This window comes from Calliphora vicina, chromosome 5 (assembly GCF_958450345.1).
Source record: "Calliphora vicina chromosome 5, idCalVici1.1, whole genome shotgun sequence".
Classification (NCBI taxonomy): domain Eukaryota; kingdom Metazoa; phylum Arthropoda; class Insecta; order Diptera; family Calliphoridae; genus Calliphora; species Calliphora vicina.
Genome location: NC_088784.1, coordinates 83,239,957 through 83,253,991, shown reverse-complemented (window position 1 = coordinate 83,253,991; position 14,035 = coordinate 83,239,957).

Below are 14,035 nucleotides of genomic sequence, written 5' to 3'. Positions count from 1 at the left end.
AAGAAATATGAACAAGGTCCTCAAGGCACTAGCCGGCACACAGTGCTTTGTTCAATGGACAAAAATCAAAAACAAGATCATATTTTTGATGTTAATGAAATTTATATTTTTCAATAGACAACTAAATAACTCATTCGTGTTAAAAAGACTTTTTATATCTCTTTTTGTCGTCACTAGAGGTCGCTAAAGTTAGTATATTTTCAACATAAATTTTGTGGAGAAAAATATATTTTTTTATGGTTAACTAAAATCATTGTTAAAAGTTCGTTTTAAAAGATATAAACTCGCGATTGGCTGCAAATGAAAGAATATGAATGTGGAATTATGGAAAATTACTGTTTTTGTCAAAAAAGGTTTAACAGTTTAATCTGCGCAATTTTTAATAATTTACATTTTTTTACTGTAGAGTAAGTTCGGGTAATGTGGTATAGGCGGGTAATGTGGTATAGCTGCTTTTCTTTAAAACTAAGAGCATAGGAGTAGCGGTACCAAGCTTAAGAGTTTAGTGAGTTGGGTGAGTGCACTTAATTTTTACAGGTCATGGAAATAGACTTTTTTTGTGATCTGTTAAAAATTAATTTTTTTCTACAATCACGAGTTTTAAACTTTATTAATTTAATATTAAAGTCAAATGGAAATATTTTGCTATTGAAGAACATATGTAACAATATAGTATATTTAGTTTATATGTTTAATTTTATAATAATTTCATTAAACCACGTGGTCGGCTAATGTGGTATAGCTAAAGAATTTCAAGCAAATAATATGCCAAAGAAATGTTAAGTATGAAAATGGGCAGCGGAAGATTTGAAGAACGCTATCTGAGCTATTAGAAACAACAAATGGAAATCTTTTTCGCATCAGTCATTCAATGTCTCCTACGAAGCGAAGAATGTATTGAGGAGCTTCTGGTAAGCTTGGTCAGCCGCCAAATTTAACCGCATCCATTAAAGATGATTTAAATAAAACGCAACTCATTTACAAATTAAAATACTATGTATCGGTTATGCGGTTTGGTGTACAATATTAAAAGAACATGGCGTACCACTTTACCCGCCAATTTTTTCAATGGCTTGTTTATGGGTGTTTTCTCTTTTTCCCAAATTTCTCTGAAACTTGAACTTAAAAAACATTTTTTCTTTTATGGATGTAAACCTAACGCTTGTAGTAAAACACCACCTGAAAACTGTTCCAATCGAATTAAGATTCTAAAAATTATAGTCAAATATAAGCTCTAAAACTTTGTTGGAATATTAGTAAAATATATGTTAATCTATTTTGATTATGTTTTACTATAGAATAGCTTTAAGTATTATCTATAAGAAAATGTAATCATTAGTTGTCCTTTCGTATGAAAACTATTAAAATTTTGTTTTTGTTTAAATGTATAAATTACCATTTCGTAAATTTTCAATTTGATGGTTTGCTGAAATAGCTCCAGATTTTTGGCTTTTTATAAAATAATACCGTTTTTTCTTTTAAATAACTAAGAAATATTGCGTTATTTCACAAAGGTAGTTTAATGACATAAAGTGTATTAATAGGTCTTTATTTGGTTCTTGATGTTGTATGTTTTTTTTGCTGAAATCAAAAAAAAATTCCAAAGTTTGATTTAATTTTGAAAAAAAACATGTTAATCAATTTTAATTTTTCTTTAATTTTATCTAATGTCTATCTCTTATTTATTATAATGTGAAATCATTATTTGTCCGTTTTGACTAGAACTTTAAACAAAATTTGTTTTTGATGGCACCCATAGATAATACATTTTTACCGTAAATGTAAGTAACTCAATAATTGAATATAACCTACATATCCTTAGGTTGAGACAGTAATATTAGCTTCTGCTGATATTGGGAACACCTAAAGTATACTCTAACATCCGGTTTCTAATATTACAGCTGAACCAAAAGGCTATCAACATTTGAAAATGTCCGTCCATCCGTCCTTCCGAATTTAGAAAATATATACAATATTTCAGTATTTTTTTAAAAAAAGGATGTAAATCCTTGCTAGAATTGAAATGTTAATAACTAAATTAATCTGATATTATAAGAGAAAAATAATTTCTGAAAATTAATAATTTTATTCAGGTTTATAGGTTTTTTTAAGGAAAAGGATGTATGGCAGCCAACCGAATCCTTGCTGCGATTGTAATAAAAATTTTCACAAACAACAATGACTTTATTAAAAGGATTATAACCAAATTGGATCCAAAATAAGAAACGATTTTTACGAATTTTTTAAAAAAAATTAGATGTTATACAGGATATTGAAATCTTGATGTCTTGGAATTATGAATATCCTTCCGATAGAATTTTCATAATTTTGCATCTAATATTATAAGAGAACAATAATTTCTGAAAATTAATAATTTTATACAGGTTTATAGGTTTTTTAAGGAAAAGGATGTACGGCAGCTATCCGAATCCGTGCTGCGATTGTAATAAAAATTTTCACAAACATCAATAACTTTATAAAAATGATTATAACCAAATTTTAAAATGGTATAACTGTGAATTTTATTCAAAATTATATGTTCAGGATATATGGGAGGTACCCGTGTCCTTTCACGGATTTTTTCAAGAAATATATATATTTTCTTAATCTTACCAAAAGGTAATATTTCACTAATTTTTATTCGTCTGCAATAACTCCTTCAATTTTTGTCCATTACAAAGCACTGTGCGGTAGAACTTGGGGTATGGACAAAGAATCCTTGCTAGCAACCTACAAGACGATTTGCCGGTCAGTGGAACTATGCTGCTCCAGTGTGGTCGCCTTCGTTAAGTGATACTCAGTAGAGAAATATTCAAAGCTGTCAAAATGCAGCCTTAAGGGCCATCACAGCCTGCCTCCAAATTACTTACGAACACCACCTTCACGAGGAAACTGAGGTTCTACCGGTCAGGGAATGTCTCCGGAGGAGTCATCCAAACTTCGACATCATACAGTTGTAGTCTCCCCCGAGGCATGTCAGACAGGACCTTATAAAATACGAGGAGAGCATACAGAGGTATGTGCAGGATCCATTTGATAGCAGCTTGTATTTGACAGCTTTGAACGACTTTCATGGAGACGCTATAAATTCCACGGTAGTAGGATACCGTATGAATGTCGTACTTGGTGGTCGCCCACCACCGACAGCAGACGCCGAAAAAGTTCTATCGCGTAAAACAAGAGTCGTTCTGGCACAACTAAGATCAGGATGGAGCAACAGGCTTAATGCCTTCTGGTCCCGCATAGACCGTGCCATCCTCAACTTATGCCCAGCATGTGGTCAGGGTCCCCATGATACCCTCCACATTTTCAACTGTCCAGCCAGCCCTACTTCACTACGTCCAGTAGATTTATGGACCCACCCAGCAGAAGTAGCACAATTACTTGAACTTGATCATGCAGAACCCCCAGATTAAATATTGTAAAATTGTTAAAGATGCTAAAACAACAGCAACAAAGCCAAATATCCATGACGGTAAGGTAATTGTCCGTATTTGATGGGAGCAAAATGGTCCTCTATATTATGAAATCTGACCAGACCATCACAGAGAACGTGTACCGAACTCAGCTGATTCGTTTGAAGCCAGGCATAAAACCGTAATATTCTAGCATGACAACTCTCGGCCACATGTTGCAATACCTGTTAAAAGTATTTAGAATGAAGTGTTTGTGAAGTTTTGCCTCACCCGCTTTATAGTTCAGATCGTGCCCCGGCCTACTACTACTTGTTTCGATCAATGCAAAACGCTCTCTCTGGGATACGCTAGACCTTGGAACAGAGCATCCGATATTGGCTTGAATCGTTCTTGGCCTCAAAAGATGAGCAGTTACTTTAGCTAGGAATCCATATGTTGCCAGAAAGATGGGAAAAGTTTATAGATAACAATGGCCAATACTTTGAGTAAATTTATATTGTACAATTGTTTCTAAATAAAAGCTAAAAATTTTAAAAAAATCCCGCAACCCAATAAAATATTAATTTGTGTTATGTCGATCTACTAGAGGTGTTAATTTTACTGTTTTATGTAGTTCTCAAATTCTATATATTTTCAACAATATCTTCTTTTGATGCTCCACTGTCATAATGTCCATTAAATATATTTAATTAGTCCTATTTAAATAAATAAAATATGCACAGAAGATTGAAAAAATATCTATAATCCCCATAGACCAGTAGTACAAAGAAAACAAAAATATAAAAAATACATAAAAACCACCACTATTAATAAATGTTCTTTCTTCAAATTTAAATAATTCCTTAAAAATCGAAGACAGTAAAAAGGACAATTATTTCAAAAATAAAAATATCATAGAAAATCAAAAGAAAAATAATTTAAAAAAAGCACCACTTGACTGGTTAGTAAATCCTTTTTGGGAAAAAATCCTTTCATACCAGTTACACTAAACAAAGTCATGCTGTTTATTTTAATTTTTTTTTCATTTTGTTTAGTTTTCTTAATTTTAATTCCTCAGCCGCCTCTGAACAAATGTTTATAAGTAATCGTTTTTTGTTTTCAATCCTCCGCGTTTTTTACGCGTTTGGCATACGTTCGCAGATTTTCTTGCTTTTCCTCGAGCAGAGCATCTTCATCAGCATTTCACATTAATACTCGTAGAAAATACATTATTAGACTCGTGGTACATTTAAATATTTTTCGTGACGGTCATTTCATTTATAGTCTTAAGTCGCAAATGTCTATTGTTTGGTTGCTTCGCTGACTCTTTAATTTAAATGTTTTTTGTTTTGCCTGTAGTTTTCTTTGCTGGTTTCCCACCTTCTACCGTTTAAGTAGCGTGAAATAAAGGAGTCACTGGTATTAAAGGCATAATTTATTCAGCGAAGTGAATGGGTTATTATTATGTGTATGGTTTTTCTTAGTTCTTCGAAAAATGCTATTGAATGGTTCTCAGTAATAAGGGATTAATTTGTGTTTATTTATTTCGAATTTCTCTATTGTAAGCTTTTAATTGTAATTAGATTCTTAAGTTTTGAGTTCAATGTTTTGGAAGCAGTACAGTAGTATATTTGCATTCATATTTAAGTTTGGAGATTAAAAGGATTTCCTTAACAAAAATGGAGCTATTTATTTATGCTGCTGAATTGATAAGTAGTATTTTTTAATAATTTATTAATGTTTTGTAATCATTAATTTCTAAATTTTAGTTCCATTATTTAAGGAAAATCATTGTTGTTCATTGTGCTGTTTGTAATAGATCATGTCATTATGGATATTTATGAATCCAACTAAATAAATAAACAAATAAGTCCTGCATTCTGTTTCTTATAAACAGTAAATTAATTTTCTTTATTTTAAATAAAATTTCATTAAAGAACACTGAAAAACACAAAATTTTTACCTTGGGTCTTCCTATATTGACCATATTCCATAATTTTAAGTCCTTTGGGACATTTACATTTTTATTCTTTTCCATTTCCATAAGCTCGCGATTTTATTCACGATTTAAATTATGTTTAAAAACCAGAAAATTTACATAGTGTATAAATTTAACTATGTGTATTTTATGAAGATGTAGTGGGCTTTAGCTGCTTTAAGATTTATTTAAAAGATAATTATTAGCGTTGTCATTAGAATAAAAATTATTCGAATAATCGAATAAAGGTTCGATTTAGAATAAATATTCGATTTTGAATAACAAAAATTGTAACAAAACACATGTAAAATTTACACTCAAATAACACGCTTGTAAACACAATTTTCTGAAAATGAGCGAATTCACTTAATTGTGAATAAATTCGAAAAGAATCAATGGAGTTTCATGAACGATATCTCATTTTGTTCCTATTATAAGTGGCTTTGTGATGAAGTAATAATCGATTTTTCATGATTTTTTAATGCAACAAATTTTATATTTTCAAGTAAAAAATATATTTTTTGTTTTAACCCTCTGCGACTGACGTGTAGTTTAACAGACACAAACAAAACAAAATAAGGGATTTCCACCGTTATTTTGCAATCATCGTATTTCACGTTTTCAGTACCTTAAAAAAGCAAAAACATTTTTCTTTTAAAATTTCAATAATTTATATTTTTGAGTGATTTTCGGAAGTGGGCCTTATATGGGGGCTATGACCAATTATGGACCGATCGTAACAAAATTTGGTGACATGAATTTAGTATATATGAAACTTATTTGGAGCGAGTTTCAATAGGCTTGGTCCTTGCACCGAAAAAGTAACATGCACCAAGTTTGATCGAAATATCTTCAAAATTTCGACCTGTACTCTGCGCACAAAGTTTATATGGACAGCCAGCCAGCCAGCCAACCAGACGGACGTACGGACATCGTTTAATCGACTCAGGAAGCGATTCTAAGTCGATCGGTATACTTTGAGGTGGTGTTAGACTAATACTTTTGGGCGTTACAGACATCTGCACAAACGCATAATACCCTTCCCACTATGATGGTGTAGGGTATAAATATTTATTGTACAGATGTGTTTTTTTGTGCTATCTAAAATTAGGTGTAACTTTTTTTTAAACCATTGAAATTATCTAATTTTTTCTAGACTGGTTAACTTAGATGTGAACTAAAATCAGTTTAAAAATTGTTAAAAAAAATCAAAAATGGAATATTTTTTTTTATTTTTTATATAGATCTGATTTTGTTAGGGCCAATTTATGTCATTCCAATAAATATTGTTTAAAATGAATTTTCGTTTTGTTCTCAAAAAAGAACTTTGAAAATATTAGCCATCGAAATGGTGTCTAGAGTACTACTACGTCATTAGAATTGTTATGCTAAAGTAACGTCAGTCGCAGAGGGTTAATTTGTTATTATAACTCTGAAACTACTGAGCCAATTGAAACGCATTATACAAACGTATTAAAGGCTAACTAGATCTAATCTTTTCTAAATTTATTTTAATAACATCGGACTAACGATTTTTGAGGTATCATTAATTATGTGGAGAATTGTCTAACAAAATTTATAATTTTACTTAAACATTTTTTCAAAAAAAAGATCTATCCATAGAATGGAAAAATTTTACCATTTTTATACTTAGGTAGCCATGATGCATCTAATCTATATAATGGTAAGTCAAGCCTTTTTCTGCTGTAGACCTGTGTCATATGCCCTTTTGCATTTTAGGTGAAAATATATAAAAATGAAAATGTCTGTTTATTTATTTGTTTGTCTGTGACTTTTAGGAGCCTAATCCACTGGACGGATCCTCTTTAAATTTTTATTGTAAGTTCCTATATATCTGTAAGGAACATACAGTCTACTTTTTATTATGAAATTTGAAGTGGGCGTGGCTCATTCCATACAAATAAACAGTCATTATAGAATAGCTGGTGATCTATAGTATGCAGCTTGGCAGAAAATGGGCATGATTGGATAAATGGGCGTGGCACCACCCATACAACGTAAATAGTTATTTTCGAATATATGCAGAACTATAATTGTGACAGTCTTCAAACTTTATACGACACTATTTCATATCAGTGCATGAATTCCAACTAAAATTGGATCTTCCATTACAATATTGAAGCTCATTTGAATAGAGTGGTATCATTTAAATTGGAGGAATTAGTACAAAAAAGCCATTTTTTGAAAAAGGGATGGAAACGGGAAAATGCCTTATTTTCAAAATTTTATGGCAGTTTTGATAAAATTTTAAACATTACTCAAAATGTAACAAAGTGCACAAAAATCTGAATCGTTTGAGATATATCTGTATCACAAAACCTTCGACAAACTGGAGTATTTTGAGAAGTCAATCTTGTCGGGTATTCAACTGGTAAAATTTAAAATGATTGAACTTACCAACATAAAAGTACGGTGGTTTGCACCAAGGTTAGTTATATATCATAGTAATTCAAATACAATTTTTCAACAAGATCTGTCGAGAGCTCTCTGAGTTAGAGGGGTTGAAAAATTTACATTTTGGACAATAACTTATTAACTATTGTTCTTAGCAAAATATATCCCAAATAGTTTAGCTATTTATTTCTTCAATCTTTCGAAAAAAAATAATAAAAAATATCTAAATTTTTGGAATTTTTTTGTCCGAAATCAAATTTTGTTCTTACTTTTTTTTTAAAATGGTCCCATTTTTTTTCAAACAAAAGCTTAGATATTTTCCTTGAAGATATATTTGGTCGCTTAGTGGGATGCGAGTTGGATATCTATCAAAATAAATGTTTTGTAACACAAAACATAAAATTTTTTACTTTTTTGTTAAAATCAAAAATTTGTTTGACTTTTTTTTCAAAATGGACCCTTTTTTAATTTTTTTTTTGTTCAAAAGAAAGATTAGATCTTTTCCTGGAAGATATTTTTGGTAGCTTAGTGGGATATCTATGAAAATAAATATTTTGTAACTAAAGACATAAAATTTTTGACTTTTTTTTCAAAATGGGCCATTTTTTTAATTTTTTTTTTTTTCAGAAGAAAGTGAAAATTTTTTTCTTCAAAGTATACTTTTTGCATTTTCAAAAAATTATGCTCATATGATTCAGAATGAACTGAGAATGCACAAAGGGAGACTTTTTGCACTTTTAGAATTTTCTATAATAATGAGCCAAGATACATCGAATTAAGTTTGAAATTTCTTTATCTTTATTTTCCATATTCAATATTTGAAATTTCTATGAATTTAATAGTAAAATATATGAAGGTCACTATTGTATTTTCTTAATAATACTCGTACTAATATTCTTAACTATAAATAAAATATATTTTTATACCTTTCTTTCCTTTGCTCTAAACTACTCATGATTTATTACCTTTAAACCGCTTTAAAATAAAACATGAAATTTTCCAAATTGTCTATTTAATAACAAATAACCCACTTAAATAAGTAGCCAATTTGTATTTGTTTCTGTTCGATAGAAGGGGAATATTATATAAAAATATATATATTTAGATAAATAAAAGGCTTAACATATTTATGGCCAAATATCTTAAATGTAATATCAATTTTATTACTGCATTTGCCAAGTCAAAAGTTTTCCATGACCCCTAGAAGAAAAAAATTAAACGCTGACCACTTGCTAAAAAATATGAAAAAAAAAAAATAATACACAAATAAGAATAAGAACAAATCTGATAACAATTTGTATATGCTGCTTAAATCCTAAATTGCCAAGACAATCATAGAGTGACCGGAACATACTCAAATATACTTAAGATGTTGCTGGGGAAAGCAGTCAAACTGGGCAGAGAGTAAGAGTCACATCATATTACAGCAGCAGCAATGTGTAATATCAATTGATTTGACATTTTTAGTACACAGCATCTTGTAGCTTTTTGTTGGACACATTTTTTTTAGCAATTTTTTCTTGCTATGCATGGAGGTTTATGTATAAAAATAAATTATATGTTTTGGTCGACTTGAAAAGACATTATACCATTGAACTTACAAAAGACATTTTATTTTTATACCAACCACCAAAATCATGGAGGGCAAATTTACAAATTTTTCGGTCCATATCCTCCATATTAGGCCCACTTCCAAAAATCACTTAAATGTGTACAAATCCAACTTTAAATAATTATGAACCCATAGTCACCAAATCTATTTGAGTCTTATTTCTGTTAAATTGTTTACCCATATGAATGTTTACATGATTTAATGTTTTTTTCGGATGTGGGACTTATATGGGAGATATAACCTTTAATGGACCGGACCGACCGTCATTTATCTCAATAATGTTATTCACAAGAGTTGTTGGATATTAACGTGATTATAGGAAATGGACCTAAAATGGGTGCTGTGGTCAAATATGGACCGATATTCACAAAATCCAGTAGTATGACTTTTGGATACAATATATTAATTTGTATACAATTCGATCTTCTCTACAGCGATTTTTATGTACTTGAGAATTATGCATGTCGAATTTCAACCCGATAGGGATATATAAAATATTTTAGAGTATTTAAGTGATTTTCGGAAATGAACTTTATATGAAGGCTATGGTCAAATAGTGTCCGATCCAAAAAAAAAAAATTTGTCTCACGATTTCTCTATGCACGAAACTTAGTTGTGCTGAATTTTGAATGGATACTGCAATTCTATGGTCATTTATATACAATAGCATCATAGTTCGGAAAGAAAATTGTATGGGAGCTAGGAAAAATTATGGACCGATTCTTATCATTTTCAGCAGAATTTGCTATCTTATCATACAAATAGATATTTAAAAATGTCATGGTATTCTCTGCAATGAATTTAACCAAAGCCACAAAAAACATGTGAAAATTATCAAAATTTTTGGAGGTTGATTTTCAATACCAAACTGACAAAATTATAAACATTTTGGTATACATTTCATTAATTTCGCTTATGTATTTTGAACGTGAGTGTGTTTTACTTAGACAGACAGACAGACGGATATAGTTCAACCGACATACAAGTTCATAAGGATTAATAATATATATACTTTGTTGGGTCTCAGATAAATATTTCTCATTATTCACCACTTATGGTGGTGGAGGGTATAAAAATAACTTTTTAGTGAAAAATTAATTTTGTAATAAAAAATCTATTTTTGAGTACAAAATTGTTTTTTTTTTCTCTAAAAAATGTTACATATAGAAGACAGGAAGTTACTTAAGGTTATTCTCTAATAAATATTGTTCAATTAAAACGAACTAATTCATTTAACGTTTGAAAGTCACTGAAGGTTCCTGATGAGTTATCGAAAGTTTAAAATCTCTCAAAAATATTTATTTTATATTTTATTAATTTTCATCTAAAACTAATTAAGCAGTTTTCAAAATATTAAATGTTTTGAAAACTACATTTCATTACCTTTCCATTGATATATAAAACATTATATCTAATTATTTTTATACTTTAAAATAATGCTTGCAAATCACACACCTTGTAAAAAAATCTCTATTCTATTATTCAAATCAAAGACAGCTTACTATGCGCTTCTCATTGTTTCATGTACCATATGTACTTTGGTTTATTGTTTTTTTCGTTTGTGAATGTTTAAAGTGTGCTTAAGTAAACTTTTATTAACCAAACATTCAACAAATTTGAATGACTTTGTGCGCGTTCATAAATTAGAAACTATTGCGTTCATAGAGTCCATGATAGAGATTTTTTTACTCAAAATTATATTTTTTTCTAAAAATATATTTTTTACTCAAAAATAGTTTTTTTACTCAAAAATAGATTTTTTACTCAAAAATAGATTTTTTACTCAAAAATAGATTTTTCACTCAAAAATAGATTTTTTACTAAAAAAGGAATTTTTTACTAAAAAAGGAATTTTTTACTAAAAATGAATTTTTTACTAAAAATGAATTTTTTACTAAAAATGAATTTTTTACTAAAAATTTATTTTTTACTAAAAAAGAATTTTTTACAAAAAAATTTAAAAATGAGTCCATAATAGAGATTTTTCATGACTTGTTTACTCGAAATTATATTTTTTTACTCAAAATTATATTTTTTTACTCAAAATTATATTTAAAATGAATTTTGTACAAAAAAATTAATTTTTTACACTAAATGAATTTTTTACTAAAAAATGATTTTTACAAAAAAATTAATTTTTTACAAAAAAATGATTTTTACAAAAAAAATAATGTTTTACTAAAAAATTAATGTTTTAATAAATAAATATTTTTTTACAAGCCCGACCCTACACCAAATAAATATGCAAAAACATTTTTCTTTTAAAATACTGATTTTCGGAAGTGGGCCTTATATGGGAGCTATGATCAGTTATGGACCGATCACCATGAAATTAGGTCGTGTGATTTAAGTCTATATAAGAGATTTATACACGTTAAAGTGATTTTCGGAAGCGGGTCTATATTTATTATTTGGAGCGAAATTTGTGCAGATACCTATAGAAATTAAAAATTTATGACCGATAAAGTCCAAATTCGGGAGGACATTTGTATGCGGGCTAGGTGATTATATGTACCAAATTTTATTGGAATAGCTTCAAAATTGCGACCTATACTTTGCGCACAAAGTTTACATGAACAGACAACCAGCAACGGACGGACATCAGAAAGTGATTACAAGTCGATCTGTATACTTTAGGTGGGTGTTAGATTAATATTTTTGGGCGTTACAAACATCTACAAAACGCATTATACCCACCCCACTATGGTGGTGTAGGGTATAAATACATTTTATGCATACATTTTATGAAAGCTTAATTCTTTGTATATCCATAATTATATAAATTTTTTAAATCGGTCTAAAAATGTTCGAGTTAGAGGTATTAAAGTACTACGACCTACCCTAAAACAGTTTTTTCAGAATAACTCAAAATTATAAGGGTGTTTCAAAATCTTTGAAAACAGGTCTACAACATTCACCTAATTTTATAAAGACATCAATCACCTAATTTTATAAAGATCGGCACACAATTGATTACATAATAGTGGTTTGTGACCTGTAAATGGGTGGACTGGGGTCTGAAAATTCGCTCTAAAAGGAATTATGTCCTATTGAATTCTTCTTAAAGATATTTCCTTGTTTAAATTTTCCATATCTCAGTTGCAGGATCGTTACAAACATCACTCTTAACTTAAATACCTGCCTTCAAAGTCATAGGTTAATTTGTTACATGCTACACAGGAACAGGATAAAAAAGGACGATGTATTTGTAATGTGGGTGATTTTTCCAGCTAGTCTTACTGTGTTTTCCTTAATAGTTTTCTGCTAGTATGTAGAAAGGAGTGAGTGAGTGAGTGTGTATGTATTTATGTTTTATATAAGCTGCTTGTATCAATAAAAATTCGATTATATTCGTACATAGGATTTTCTCTATTTATTTTCCCTTTGTAAATTATTTGTACGAACATACTCACATCTACGTCCACACATAATCGTATATTTCTTCATATACTTAAAGTTTGAAAAGAAAAAAAAAAACAAGAATATGATTTATCGCTGACTTGTAAGCAGGTTATCATCATATCATATGTGAAGAGTTTGTTTTTAAACAGGATAATATTTAGTTTTTTTTTTGTTGTTTGTTGTTCTTTGAATTGAAAGTAGCTTTATTGAACTTATTATTTGTACTAGACTTATGATGGTTCTTAGTATTTTATGTTTTTTATTGGCATGTGAGGGGATGTGCAAACTGGTGGTTGAGTGATTTTGTTTTTATGCAAGGCACATAATAAAACTAGTCAATTGTCCAAAGTGGTCACAAGCTTAAGTTTTTTTTTTTTGGTTTGTTATCAATAATAAACAAGTAGAGAATAAGTAGATGTAGGCAAATTATTGTATAAGGCTGTCATTTGGATCTAAAGATAAAAATTTTAAAAAAATAACGAATAAGAAAGTATAGTCGGTATAGACACATCATTTAATACCCAACAATGATCGTTTTTCAAATTTCTGTATTTTTTTGTATTTTTGAAAGTAGGCCTAATGCCAATGCATATAAGCTATGGACAGCATTACCCTAGCTTCATGGATATTTGGTTTTGGTATCGATTCGGATGATTGGCCGGACTTCAAATACGGTCTCTTACGCTTCTGGTTTTCGTAATGATCCATTTTTCATTGCAAAATATGATTCGGTGCAAAGATATTGTTCTTTTATAGCATTCAAGTAGCATTTCGTCTTTCAACGTCTCTCAGCTTCAATTCGTATGGTATCCAATTTCCATGCTTTTGAATGAATCCTGCTGCTGGTAAATATTTTTAAATTACTGATTGAGTAGCTCCCAATGCTTTTGCAAGCTCTTGTTAAGTTTAACAACAATCTTCATGGAGTAAGACCTCCAATTCCAGGTCTTTAAACTTTTTTGGATGGTCTGGGCGGTCTTTGTCTTCCGTGTCAAAATCACCACTTCAGCACCACACAAACCGTCTCTCGCATGTTGAAACCGCTGAAACACGTTCGCCATAATCTTCGGTGAGCTTCAGCGGAATACATTGCACGATGGGGCCAACGACCAGTTTTGAGGCAATAAATCACAGGAAACAGCTAGATCTTTAAAACTTCGTACAGATGATAATAATAAGCTTTTAAATCTTCAGTAAAAAATTGAAGTCTATCGGGCAGTGCCACGCCTATTT